Source organism: Typopeltis vanoorti, chromosome 8 (genome assembly GCF_054136105.1).
Source record: "Typopeltis vanoorti isolate ZY-2024b chromosome 8, IOZ_Tvanoo_1.0, whole genome shotgun sequence".
Taxonomy (NCBI): domain Eukaryota; kingdom Metazoa; phylum Arthropoda; class Arachnida; order Uropygi; family Thelyphonidae; genus Typopeltis; species Typopeltis vanoorti.
In genome coordinates, this window is record NC_143556.1 from 25,554,827 (window position 1) to 25,569,405 (window position 14,579).

At 36.4% G+C, this 14,579-nt stretch overlaps 1 protein-coding gene and 1 pseudogene across 2 annotated transcripts in view; one reads left to right on the forward strand and one right to left on the reverse strand.

The window, feature by feature from the left end:
- The window catches only part of LOC150103862 (pseudouridylate synthase TRUB2, mitochondrial), a 106,159-nt gene extending 97,231 nt beyond the window's left edge, over nucleotides 1–8,928 (reverse strand). The window contains exon 1 of one of the 2 annotated variants that reach the window (XM_090396565.1): nucleotides 8,779–8,928. The gene's annotated coding sequence lies outside the window, so the exon portion shown is untranslated. The remainder of the gene's footprint in view (nucleotides 1–8,778) is intronic. The other variant, XM_090396566.1, reaches the window with a different exon arrangement.
- Nucleotides 8,929–10,118: 1,190 nt separating this feature from the next.
- On the forward strand, nucleotides 10,119–13,854 carry LOC150103863 (VWFA and cache domain-containing protein 1 pseudogene; annotated as a pseudogene).
- The last annotated feature ends 725 nt before the right edge of the window (nucleotides 13,855–14,579 follow it).

Genomic DNA, 14,579 nt, shown 5'->3' on the forward strand with positions numbered 1-14,579 from the left:
TTGAGGTCTGTTGGAAAGGCAGTGACATGACTGTCAGAAGCAATGCATTTGAATCTATTTGGTGTCAGTTAAGCGTCGACAAAATCATGTTTGTTGTGGGTTGCAGATATAGGCCTAGGGATGCAAGAATGGGCTTACATGACATACATAATCAGATTAGCTCTATGAGAGCAAGGTAATTATTATGGGTGATTTTAATTATGGGGATAGAGACTGGGCTAAGGAGATGCGATGCAGGGGAAAGAGAATAAGAATTTATAGTTACTGAGAGACAATTACTTGAGAAGTTCTTTTGAGGGAATTCATGAATCGAAAGTGTTGGATTTGGTGATAACTGAGAATTTTGCCTCCAATTGGAGACAGTTTTCATTCAGTTATCTTGGAAGGTATTTGGACCGGTTGTATCATCAGAAAAGAATAGGCATTTGTGGAATTACAAATCTTGTAATTTTGTTAAGCTTAGAGGACAACTTGGAGTAGTGCCATTCCATGAAATAATGCAAGAAAAGTGTCTGTGATACATAGGAAATCATTCAATGGTATTTGAAGGTAACAGTATCAGACTGCAATACTAAGGTGAGAAAAAAAAAAGTTAGGTGTTAAACGGATAAGTAGTACCATCAAGCATGAGCTGCAAAAGAAGTTGTTGTGGAGGCCATATAAGCTGATATGTGCCCAACAAGCTCATGAACAGTACAAGATTCGGGCAAGAAAGGTGACATGCATCATATGGCCAAACATTCCAAAGTGAATCCTACAAGAATTCTTCTGCTACACAGTGAGCAAAAAGAAAAATGATTATATAAAGTTAACTGCTGATATAAAGGAAACAGAACCAGAAGAAGTTGAATTACTGAGTGATTATTTTGTGATGGCTAATCATCAGGATGAAGGTACAGTAGTAACTGATGAGATAGTTGTGGATATGATCTTTGGAATAGATAAACTGGAGGTGCTTGAGATACTAAATTTCATTGTGAATTCTTCCACAGAATTAGTTGAGATTTTGGCCCATGTGTTTCATGAACATGCAAGGGAACAATCCTTGACTAGGCTTTTTAATTAAAGTCTCAGCTCATGAGAGTTCCAAGAGCATGGAAAGAAGGTACTCCAATTGGAAAGAAGTCAACTGACACACCATAATTTAAGAAACAAACAACCATAGTGAACAACACACCTTAATAAGATATAGGACTCCTTTCACTATGATGACTGCAACAATCCTATGGAGTATACTTTCCAGAAGCATATAATAGTGGTCAATGGGAATTTTGGATCATTGTTTCTGTAGGCATATAATGAAATTCTGGAATATCTCGTGACCTCACCTGACATTCCAGTTCGTTCAACAGGATTTAGATCAGGGATTTGTACAGACCAGTCAAGAGCAAGGACATTCTTGTCCATAAACAATGCAGTTAGAGCAGAAGCTTTATGACAAGGTGCATTGTCTTGTCAAAGAGAATGGACATTTTTCCATCGAAATGTCAAAGTAGGAAGCATTCTGGACAATACATTGCTTATGTATTGTCCAGATTGCTATCAGAATTCAGGCTGTTCAGATTGTTATCACAGTTCAAGATTCGTTCAAACAGAGGTCCAAGTCCAAACCAGAGAATGGACATTTTTCCATCGAAATGTCAAAGTAGGAAGCATTCTGGACAATACATAAGCAATGTATTGTCCAGATTGCTATCAGAATTCAGGTTGTTCAGATTGTTATCAGAGTTCAATATTCGTTCAAACAGAGGTCCAAGTCCAAACCAGAACCATACCATCACACTGCCACCTCCGAATTTCATATTTGACATTCACCAGGTATCTGTCACATCTATACCCTTCCATCTGTTCAGGTAGAGGGTGTAGCATGATTCGTTGATCCATAACACAGTTTTCCAAGCTTACCCATCCCACTGTACACATTGTTTGCACCAAGAAGACAAAGCTGAATGCTCATTCAGGTCATATTGAGCCTTAATTCTGAATGTTTTGTGCAGATTCACATTCCAGATGATGCCTGGAACTTCGCATTCAATGTGTCAGACAATGATTGATGGTTTTTACATATTATCCATAGTAGCTTGCTGTCGTCTTGTTCAGTTAGTGTGATGGATCATCCAATGTGGGTAGAACTTCCAGTTGACTCCTTGCATTTCTATCTCATTATGGTATTGTTGGAAACAATTTGCCAAACAGATAAACATGCAACTTAACATCCTATGACAAAACCTGTTTCAAATTCAAGCTCCACCAGTTCCCTTTTCACAGACTTAGGAGCATCATATTCCTCAAATTTATATCAGTTACAAACTCGTGACTTTTTACAGGGCACAATGCACCTTGCCAATGGGAGGAGGTATCTGTAGACTTCTTTAGAAGATAGTTTCACTGCATAAAGGTGAGGTCAAACCGAGGTTAAAATTTAGAGACGCGTTACAATCTCAGGAATGGTGGTTCAAGTTTTGGAAAGGTTGGTGAAAGCTAGAGTTCAAGATTCAGTGGATACTAATTTGATTTTTTTTTATAAATCAGTATGGCTCTGCTAAAGGAAGATCTTACTTTAGCAATTTACTTTTTTTCTATAATAAAGTAACACTAGAGTTGGATAACAGTGATATCTATACAGTGATACTGTTGGACTTTGCAAAAGCATTTAACAGAATACCACACTCAAATCTGTTAAGTTAAAGCTAATGGGAATATATACTAGATTGATGAGATGGATAATTGGGTGGTTGTCAGACAGGCATCAGAGAATAGTGTATGGTAGAACCGAGTCTAATATTAGGAAAGTGACCAGCTATGTATCTCATGGCCCTGTTCTTGGTTCATTGTTGTTTAATCTGTATATTAACAATTTTGGAGATAATTTGAAGAAAGTTATCTAGTTGTTTGCTAATGAAACTAAGCTGGGAAGAAGTAGAAAAAATAAAAGGAGCTATAGTGATCCTGCCAGATGATTTGAAAAAGATGTCATTGTGGTCAAAGGATAACAGTTTTTCTTTTAATGTGGCTAAATGTGAAGTTTTTCACTTAGGAATGAAAAGGTTTCAGCGTATTCTGTTGATGAGGTTTCATTGCTAGAAATTTATAAGACCAGGATCTGGGTCATTGTTGTTAGGGATCTGGATTTCAAGGGTCACATTGCAAAAATTAGCAAAAAATTTAAGAAACTAAGGGATGCTCAAAAAATACATTGACTACTAAGAATATTATTTCTTTTATAAAGTAATTTAAAAGTCTCTGACTTATAAGTCATCTCAGATTTTGTCACCGGGGTTTCTTAGCAATGTGTAGGTGGTCAAGAGAATTCAGAGGCAAGGAATCAAGATGGTTTCAGGCCTGTAGAATATTCCATAAGAAGATTGAAGATTTGTGAATTATAAAAATTGGCAGTTAGAAAGAAGAGAGGTGATATGACAGAAACATCCAAGTTACTCTAAGAGTTTTATATAATTGAAATGGAAGAAATGTTTCATTATATGGCAGGTTGGGATAGAACAAGAGGTCATCACCGGAATTTAAAGCTTCATTTAGCAAGGATGTGAAGTCTAGATTTTTTGCTGCCAGTGTAGTGATGTAAAATTATTCACTGTGGAGTAAGTTGCCTGCAGTGGGTATTGTTGTGTCCTGAATGGACTAGGAAATGTCTAATGTAAATTATTCAGGTCACAACTTTAATGCAACTTAGGCAGAGAATATGGAACGTTGGCAATTGGATAAGTGTAAGCTGTTTACAGGTGCAAAACAATTATAAATTAGGAATCACATAAATTTGTATAGTAAGTTTTATATATAATCTGTATTAAGTGTGAATCAGATATAGATCAATGTAAGCTGACAAATCCACTTAAAAAGGACCAGTCTCTAGTACTAAATTAGCAAGGCCAATGAGTCAGGGTTCAAGGGTCACTTTTGCCATCCTGCATTATGAAAAAGAAGGGAGAGAGAGAGAGAGGTACTGGAAAAGGAAACCTAAGCATTTTCCAGGAAAGGAAAGCGGGCACACGTGCGATTAAAATAGAGGGAGCTAAGGAGATTGACGTTAGCTCATGTGACCGCGTTGGCATGCATCGCGAAGATCGAGAATTGCCAAGAGGAGAAAATTAAACAAAAAGGCCTTGCAAGCACGACTTGAGATCTTTTTTTCCTGGATTCCTGATCTCTCAGACAGTGGTCGAGCTCGTCGTTGGGGAAGTTTACTGGCCAGTCGGGGAAGGCATTTGGTTCGTCTGTCGTAGCGTTCATATTGGGCCAAGCTATGTCCGTGCTCAAGGATAGCTGTGCATTGTCGTGCAACGGAAGAACCAAATTGATGCCGGCCGTACAAGGCAACGTTCTTGTGCTACCTCCCAGTTTTCCCGATGAGATTCTACTCACACAAATCGACAGAAGATATCCTCTAAAGGGACTATATTGAAGGCCTTGATGACCAGACAAGGCAAGGACAAAGTTTAAGAATTCAAGGACAGAGATGGTAATGTAGAACTTTAAAATCATATTTCCTGTTATAGAAGAGAGCAAATTCCCTGTGAGAACATTTGTAATGGACTAAGCTTTAAGGGACTGTAAGAATAGTCTACAACTAGGCATAGGCCCGAAATAGTGTCAAGAATTGTTTTTGCCCACGAGGCCGAGTAGATATCTGATCACGCTAACCTTAATGTGTAAATTATGTTATTGTGTTAACTCAAGGCCATGTGCATCAGAATGGCATGACGATTACCTATGAAATCATACAAAATTGACTGTATTAGTTGTTATTGCAATTTAATATGTGTAATTAGTATAAATTATTTAGAGCATTTGATCTAAATTGAGTGCATCCACATTAACCTGTTTGAATTGTATAATTGTATATCTTCTTAAGGCTCATTAAATTGTTTCATTTATGTACTTGCCTGATCTGCTTGTGTTATATGAATTCAAAACCACTGCTCATAAAAAGTCAACGAACAGATAAACCCAAAAGAATAAAAATATTAAGCGAGCCACGACTGTAAGAAAGAGATAAGTAAGCGGAGGGATAAGATTAACCCTGATTCTAGTTATCATACATCACTCTGAGGGGGGGTCACCCTGAGCAAGAATCATTTCTATTATACGTATTAGCTGGCGCAGTAAAAAATAAATGTGTTAATACTTATAGGGTGAACTTCATCAGATTGTTGTGTGATAGGATGATGTTTAAAAGGTAAAGAGGCCAATTAGACTGCAAAGATCCTAAGAAATAAATTAATTCAATAGGAGACAAGCAACTTACTTGCATATGTGAAAGAGCTAAGATAATAATAGCCATGTATTAAACAATTAAAAGAGGGATCTCAATAAAAAGAGAAGGGGGTACAATATGATATATAAATAATATAACAAATAATAGCGTGGCCAGTAGGATTTGATAGAAGAGAGAAGGGATATTTAAGTAAGATAAGGTATCGTGGTAAGCCAGCTATAAAATTCAGAACGAAGATAGGAAGTAACGAATAACAGTATTAGTTCTTCATCAGCAAATCAGTTTAAGGTGAAGAATGGTAGGTACTGTGTGAATAACGATTAGCTATTGTCTTGGTAGTGAAATCCTGGTTGGATTGTGAATGGATGATAGGTATATTGTGAACTATGCTGGGCTCTCTCTCGATGTGTCTTTGACCACCATGACGATACCCAATAACAATAATAAGTACATGACTGACCATAATTCCGAATTTACTACTCAGTTAACATTTTAATAATACTTTCATTAGTGGTACTGATTGTCACTGCCTGCTATTATTATGCAATTGAAATTTCAGAGTCAAATTTAAAGTCTTTGATAAGAACAACATCAGCCAAATCACATCTTTTAATTATATCATCCTCTTATTTTTCAATACATTAAACTTTTTTGTTACTTTTTATTGGTTTAGTTGCATTGATCAACCAATCAACCAGTTGATTGGTTGGGCAATGCAAACTTTAGTGATGCTTGCAAATGGAGGAGGAGGGGGGCCATACTGGTACAACCACTATTACACACTAAAAATGAAATATCCAAAGCACCTTAAATGTTAGAAACAAAGTTATTTTGTATATGGAAAAACGTTTTCAAAAAAAAAAAAAAAAAAAAAAACCTTGCTCTGCTATGAAATGAAATAAACTGCTCTGAATTATTTTGTCATCTAACACGTACAGTAAAAGATAGTCCTAATCATTTAGGGATAGCATTTATATGGCTTATTAATATTCTCTCCTATATATACATATTCAAGTGAACAGTATAATCTTTCAGTTACCACATAGATAAAGGCTGTATTCATGCCAGCATAAGTTTTGCAATCAAAATATTATTATTATACAGGCACCACCACAGTGTCAAAGACTCATTGCAGGAGACCCAATCTATCCAAAAATTCTAATTAATCATCAATGACATGCTTGCCATCACCATTTAGGTTGTGCCATTTTACTGATAGATATTACTTATTAAATACAGAAATTAGTTAAATATTATCTCCACATGTTTATTACTTTGTTTTAACTAAAAACATAGACCAATAAAAGCAATTTTGGCCAAAAAAGGGGAGAAAAAATTTATCAACAGGTCTTGAATTCATCTCATCTTACTTTTTCCCATACTGTCCACGCCTTGGGCGTGGACAGTATGGGGAAAAACCCTACTGTCCACGCCCAAGACTGGCTAACTTGGCTATGGCTGAGAAAGATCCTTCAGCTCCTCACATCACCAACAGGAATCGAACCTATGACACTGCTTCCCCAGGCATATGGTTGTGAAGCGCACAGCCACTAGGCAAACCGCACAACCTTAGGTCTTGAACTTAAGACTAAAGTCATTGCATTACAGAATATGCATATAATCAAATGAACATCATGCTAGCAGGCTGTCAATTGTTTACATAATTAGTTTGATATTGTTCAGAACTGGTGATCTGAATTGTTCAGATATTGTTCAACTTTCTGGTGTTCGGTAATTCCATCATTGTTGAATTTGATAAATTACAGTTTTTGATGTGGTTAATTTAAAAAAAAATAAAAAGTCTGAAATTATTCAGTAAATTTTAATAAACATCCTAAATACCTGATTTCATTGAATATATTATTATTATACAGGCACCTCCATATAGCCCAAAGGCCTATATGGAGGAGACCCAATAAGATCGGGTCTCCCTTATCACAGGAGACCCAATCTACTATACCTCTCCTTGAACCCATTACAGATAAATAACTTGCAAGTGACTGTGGCAACCCATTCCACTCATTCGCAACTCTTCAAGAAAAAAATCTAGTTCTCACATCTCTACTAATCACACCTTTATTCAACTTCCAGGGATGTTCCCTTGTTCTGGTCCCTCTAGACAAGTGCTGAAACATTTCCCCTGAATCTGTCCTCCTATAAAACATTTAATGCAACTTAAACATTTCTATCATGTCTCCTCCTTTTCTCCTATCAACCAACTTTTGCAATTCACATACCACTAATTTATCCTCAGGAGAACATTCCACAAGCCGCTTACCCACCTCTACATCCTCTCCACCACTTCCTCATCCCCAAAAAACCTAGAGGACGTATCAAAGCCTTATAAAGAGGAATATCAACTTCCTTATCTCTACTTGTTAATGTGCTCTGCAATACCTAGATAATCACATGGACTACCTTAGCAACATGTCCTCTAAACTTTAACTCTGTCTACCATCTTCCCTAAATCTCTAGCTTCATCTATTTCATGGAGAGAAGTGCCATCAATGTGATATACCCCTTGTAATCTATTTATCCCAAATTGCATAACTCTACATTTCTCGACATTAAGCTGACACCCATTAACTTTAGCCTATACTGACAGCCTATTTAAATCTTCTTGCAAGCTCTCCACATCACCTTGATTAACTATTACTCTACGTAATTTCGCATAATCAGCAGACAATTGAATATTTATTTCAGGTTATTTCCTGTATTTATGTACAAATTAAATAGCAATGATCACTGTGTTGAACCTTGCAGCACACCACTAGTCACCAGTTTTCGAATAGATTCTACCCTTCCCTATACCAATTTCTAAAGTTACACTTTTTCTAAACTATAGTGTTAATAAACGGATTACTATGAAAAGGCGAATTATATATCATTCTTCATGTTCAAAAAATATGCGAATTCCTATGCTGCATTGTTACTTTCAAAAATGAAAAGATATGCAACTAATCTTCAACACAATGATGAAACACGTCTTTATAAACAGGCACAAATTAGATTTCACTGGGAAACTAGAAAAAAAGCAAGTCTAGAGGAAATTCCCTCCACTCCAAATCCTAAGAATATTATTATTACGGACAACTCCAAGGAATTCTTAGACTCATCGAGGGAGGCCCTAAACATCATGTCAAGAACTATTCAGCATTTGCGCAGTATCTATAATACTTTGCTTTGAACTATTTTCAAAGAAAACTCTTTTGCTTTTCAGTCATGGCATGCACAACAGACTCGAGCAACCTATTCGACTCATTCACCACTCTTCGAGCAAAAAACTTAGGTCTAACATCCTTGTTAACCACTCTTACTCAGTTTCCATGGATGGCCTCTAGTTCTCGCCCATCACCACGCCTGTTCTGAAATAATTCCTCTGAATTAATCTTGCAAAAACCCCTCAGTAATTTGAATGTTTCAATCATATCACCCCTTTTCCGCGTAGCAAGTAGTTTTAATTACCCACAAATCTTCAACCTGTTCTTGTAAGGTTTATTCCATTTACTAGGATTTAGAAATCCACAGCGATTTCCGTGACTCACCTGTGATGTTTTAATGTTAATTTGTATCCAGAATTGTAACGAAGTCAATTGTTTTAAATATAACCAGGTGGCTTGTTAAATATCAACCTCCATGCTTGTTTTCTCATCTTTGCAGCTGCACCGACAACACGTTGTACGAAATACTTGTTAATCTCCACACCAAACTGTAACCTCCTTGGGATAAGTGCGATATGTGACGTCATAGGAACGTTGGTCACATGATACAGTGCTCAGCATTGACAGCGTACTACCTGAAGCAGCGCAAGGCATGACCGATGAGGTTTGTTGTGAGAATCAATCGACTGGGTATTTTTGCAGTTCAACTTTTAAGGAGTCACGTTATTGTTTCTACAAGCATTTCCGTATTTTTGGTTTGCTTGCCGTACTGTTTTCATATTATGTGACTTTTTTTTTTTCGATTAAACATACACTCGTAACCACAGTAATAAGATTTTAATAAGTAAATGTTTCATCCTCAGTGTGGACATCGTCAGTACATTTAATTCAAACAATACTAGGAATAACATACAGTTAGCCCACATCACTTGGAAGTGTCACGAATAATAATAATAACATATTTTTTTTTTTACTGGACAGAAAATGTAATAGTATACTTTATTATTTTTTATTATTAATATTACTTATATTAATATTACTTATATTAATATTATACTAATAGTATATTAGTAAAACTTATATTATTATTATTATTATCATGGGGTTTAGTTACCTGCTTTGTGGTTGTTACGAAGTTTTTTTGTTTTCCGCTATATGTTTGAAATGTGGTGGTGTTACTATAGCAGGTTGAATGCCCTGCCGTAAGTGAAATATGAAGTACTTTAATTTGCATCATTATCGTCGTTTTGGATGATGATAATCTGCTGCTCTTCATTTGTTTTCCGCTTTATTCATACAATGGCAATTTGCTTGACGTTCATATTACATGTGGATAGATGAGCTATGAACTTCTGTGGGTATTCATCCGAAGAGAAAGATATTAGTTAGATCTTGTTCGGGTTTACTGCTGCCAGTTAAAAATGGGTGGCAATTATTGCCAATCTTTTATTTTGACGCTTATTCCAGTGTTGTTTGTTGTTTATTGTGAGGTTTTTGGGTTTGAAGCACTAAACTCTTCGTTATCCAGACCAAATCGTTTTGAACTTGAAAATAATTATGATTCAAGTCCTAGTCATGATGACAGAACTCAAAATGTAAATATTAAAACATTTGACGAAAAACATGATAATCCCTAAGAAAAAAATATAACCTCAGCTCAACTTGAACATCAAAGTAGCAGCGATGAAAGTTTCAGTGACGTATATTTGGGAAATGAAGCCAAAATGATAGATACATACCTTCGGAAAGTTAGCAACGATGAACTTGGGGTGACAGCAATGCAGGCAATTTATGACACTTTACATTTTGTCACTGTGTCAGCTAAACCAGAAGAACAAATTAAAGATATTGCAGATAAACCACTCAAAAAGATGAAAAAATACTTGGCTGTTCTTGAAAGAAATAAACAAGCAGTGGAGAGTCTATGTAGTCACCATTTACTGTTCCCAGTGTCCAGATTGAATCTGTGTTGTCAAGTTCCTAGTTATGATGAACATTTTGGTACTGATGTAGCCAAAGATGTAGCTTGTGATATAGCTCCTTCCATTTTGCCAAATGGTTCATTTAGCCCTAGTAGCAATTTGTCAGAAATATTTCAACATAATCTTGAGGTTCATCCTTCGATTAAATGGCAGTATTTCATTTCATCCTCTGGTCTTCACTCAGAATATCCAGCATATAATATAGATTCTGTTGACAGCTGTCAGCAAATGGATGACTCTAGGCATAGAGATGTTTTTCTTGCTAGTGTTCAGCCATATACTAAATATGTTGTGATCATAATTGATCATGGGAATTCACTGAGTGCATTGCAAATGTCTATGGCTAAAGCTGTTGGGAAGCATATATTATCTCAGCTGTCTCATAATGACAAGGTTGGAGTAATTGGGCTTGCTGGTGAAGTGCAGTATCCATAGAGTGACCGTTGTCATAATCATAAAATGGTTTTTGCTTCGTATGAAACAAAATTTCATTTTGGCAGATTTATTGATGGTCTCCAAAAAACACAAGATTCTACAAACCATCTTCTTGGTTTCAAGAAAGGCTTTGAAATGGTATGGGGTACTCTCTGCAAACACCATAACTGCTCTGGTCAAGTGAAAGAAGCATTGATAATCTACATCAGCCGTGGTTTATTAACATCGTAAACTGAAACTAGACCAGTATTTGAAGCCATAGCAGAAGAAAATCAAAAGACTGGAAATACAGTTCTCATTAATACATATGCAGTGATAGATGGAGAAAAACCAGTAATGTATGAAAAAACATTTCTTCAGGATATAGCAGAACAGAATTTTCAAAAATATGATGTACGTCCACCTGACTATTCTAAGCCAAAGAAAGGTGTAATGATATCCATAAACTCTTCAGAAGCTATTTTTTATTAAGTTGGAAATTTTTATTCTACATTTCCTATTCCTCCTTCAAGTCATGTTACATTCTCACTTCCATATTGGAACACCCTAGGGAAGAGTCTTGTCATTAGTATCAGTTGTCCAGTATTTTATCATCATGATCTAATAGGTGCTGTAGGCTTAGATATATCTTTAGCTGAAATAGTAGAAGATGTCACATACTTTGGCCATTCACAAGATAACTATGCATTCATCATTGAAAAATCAGGTATTGCACTTATGCATCCATTTTTTACTCGTCCATCTTTTGCCAGTGAACAGCTTATGCATACTGATATATGGCATCTAGAAAACAAGCCTGAATTCCAGAGTGTATATCAGGCCATTACAAAGCAACAAAGTGGAGAAGAGATAGCCATTACAGTAGCACTAAGTAAAAGTATATCTTCGGGAAGAAAGGATAATTCTGAAAAGTTAGCTGTTTATAGATGGCAGAAGGTGGAGGGTACTCCATATACCATTTGTGTAGTATCAGTAGAGCCTGTTAAAGAACATAGAGTCCTAAAAGCTTCACCTCTTCCACTAGAGGCAAGTTTTGCATATCATAGACTTGACCTTCTTTCTCCTCATAACATGTGCCATCACATGAAGCAGCTGTCCACATTAGATGCAAGTGCACTTTTTTTGTCAGCTGGGAGTTTTTTATCACCATATGAATATCTTAGCCAGAAGGAGACAAAGCAAATGGTACAGAGTTATATGGCATATCTTAGTGACACCACTAAATTTATTGCCAATCCTGGACTAAAAAATGGTGTTCGCAATGATGTTCTTGCTGTTGGACGAATTACTCCAGAATGGAAAAGGGTAGTCCAGAATAGTGAATTTTCAAAATATATAGTGAGGAGATACATTGCCACGCCTAATGGAGTGTTTCAGACCTATCATGGTAGATAAAACTTACGATCCTACTAAACGAGACTGGTATATTCAGGCCTTGCAGCATCCTGGTAAAGTAGTATTAACTGCCCCATATTTGGATGTGGGAGGAGCAGGTTATGTTGTTATCCTCAGTCATACTATTTATGAAGGAAAATCTGCTGCAACATAGTGCATCTGACTCTGTTGTAGCAGTTATGGGCATGGATTTTACATTAGGCTATTTCTACAAGCTCTTAATTGATATTTCTCCTCTGTGTGAGCAAGAAAGAATTGCATGCTTCCTTCTGGATGACAGAGGATATTTAATTGCACATATCCTGATTTGATCAAACCAAATGGAAGAGGTCCTGTTGAGCAGCAACATATTACACATAAAGAATGTTTGGTTGCCAATGACATGCTTAACCACAAAGGATTCATTAGAAAGGAAATCTGCAACAGTTTCAGTGATAGAACAGTTCAGAGATATTATCAGTTTAATACAAGTTTAGAGGAGATTCTTACAAATTTAGTTCATGGAGAACACTGTGCAAAATATCAGATAACATCCGTTCCTGGAACCAGTGTGTTTCTTGGAATTGTAAATCAGACATGTGATACTGTTACAGCAATTTTGCCCATGCATCATGACTGATAGGTTATGCTTAAACTGCCATCGTATGGAGCAGACTGAATGTGAGTGTCCATTAGAAATGAATCTTTGTACAGGACATATTCTGGATGAAGATAGGAATCCTAGCTGTCCATATTTTCCTGAAGACTCTCACTTACCTGTTGTGGAAACTTCATTAATGGAATCACTGGACCCATGCTTCGAAAGTCGGTGTCATTCACGTGCTACAGAAAGTGAATGCTTTGGTGTATTTGCCTGTGAGTGGTGCCAGTTAGATTCTGACGGTTTGATACCATTGAAGAAAAAATTTTGTACTGATCAAAGAAAGTGTTTTGGAGGTGTTTTAGGTGCCAGAACTCCTTATGCAGATGAAATTATAGGTCTACCATCAGAAGAATTCCTTACTATTAAAAGTACCCTGTTGGTCCTGTAGCAGGAGGAATTATGGCATGTTTTGTAGTTCTGGCACTTGGAGTTTATTGTTATCGTAATCATATTTGCAGAGGAACATCTGCACACTTTGTGTCATCTGCACCTGACACAATGGTTAGAATGTCTCAGTTAGATAATGAACCTGATAACATGGAACGACATGAAGAACCAATAAATGCAGTGGGACATTCCAACATGATGCTACCCACCTTTGAAAACATTTCTGTTTCCCCATATCGAGTGAATACAGCATATCGTAGGCCACCAGGAGGAGACAGTGATTATGGATATAGTACTATGACTCCACATGATGACTCTGAGCACATGCCATATATTGAACCTTTGTTAATAGGCAAAGATTGCCACCATATCCCTACCTCTCAACAGTCAGTGAGTAGTTGTAGCAGAGCTTTATCACCTGTACCTCATCCACACAGTGTAACACCACCCATTACTTATCTTACCCAGGGTACAACACCATATCCAAGTGCAGCATTAATAAGTGGAATTCCACTATGGGGACTAACTTCACATAGAGATCTATCACAGACTGTTGTGCCTGAGCTTCCACGACACATTTTAGCTCCTGTTCAGGTCCATATGGTGGACACTCACTGATACCTGCATTTTCGTGTATATAGTCTGTACAGTATATAAAGTGTATTAATAGAGTTCATAAATGCACCTGTTAGGCTGCACTTAGTATGCACTGTTATTTATTTATTTACATATTGTAGAAACAAATTTGTCTTGATTTGTAAACTTGAAATCATTTTTTAGGATGGTAGACAGTAGATTTATATGTTTGGAAATGAACAGAGAACAATTTGAAACCAAATATTTTGTATTACTCTTCGACAATTGATGCCGTTAATCAGTAGCATGTAATATAGATCTGGGATAGTATGTGTTATATTACCTTGGTTTCTAATTCTCATGTTTTTTCTATCATGGGTTTTCACGATGAGTAAACAGAAGTGAAAGTGCAATTTTGCTGTTGTTACTGTCATTGAGCTTTATTTGTCCATAATAGGGGTATATATATAAAAAAAAAAAAAAAAACCCTTCAAAACACTAACATTGGGCATTTATTAAGTCTGTGGGCTTCAACTCAACATCACATCACTGTGTGTGTGTGGGTGGGTGGGTGGATGGATGGATGGGATGCTAATAAGTTGTTTAATTTTCTAGTGTTATTAATTGTTTTAATTTTAAATACCAAATACTTTTAAACTATCAAACCAGTCTAAGCACATCACACTAATTAAAATCTCTTAGATTGAGCCAGTAGCAATTCCTATTTACTTTAACATTAGCAAAATCTGACTGCATACTTCTATGTA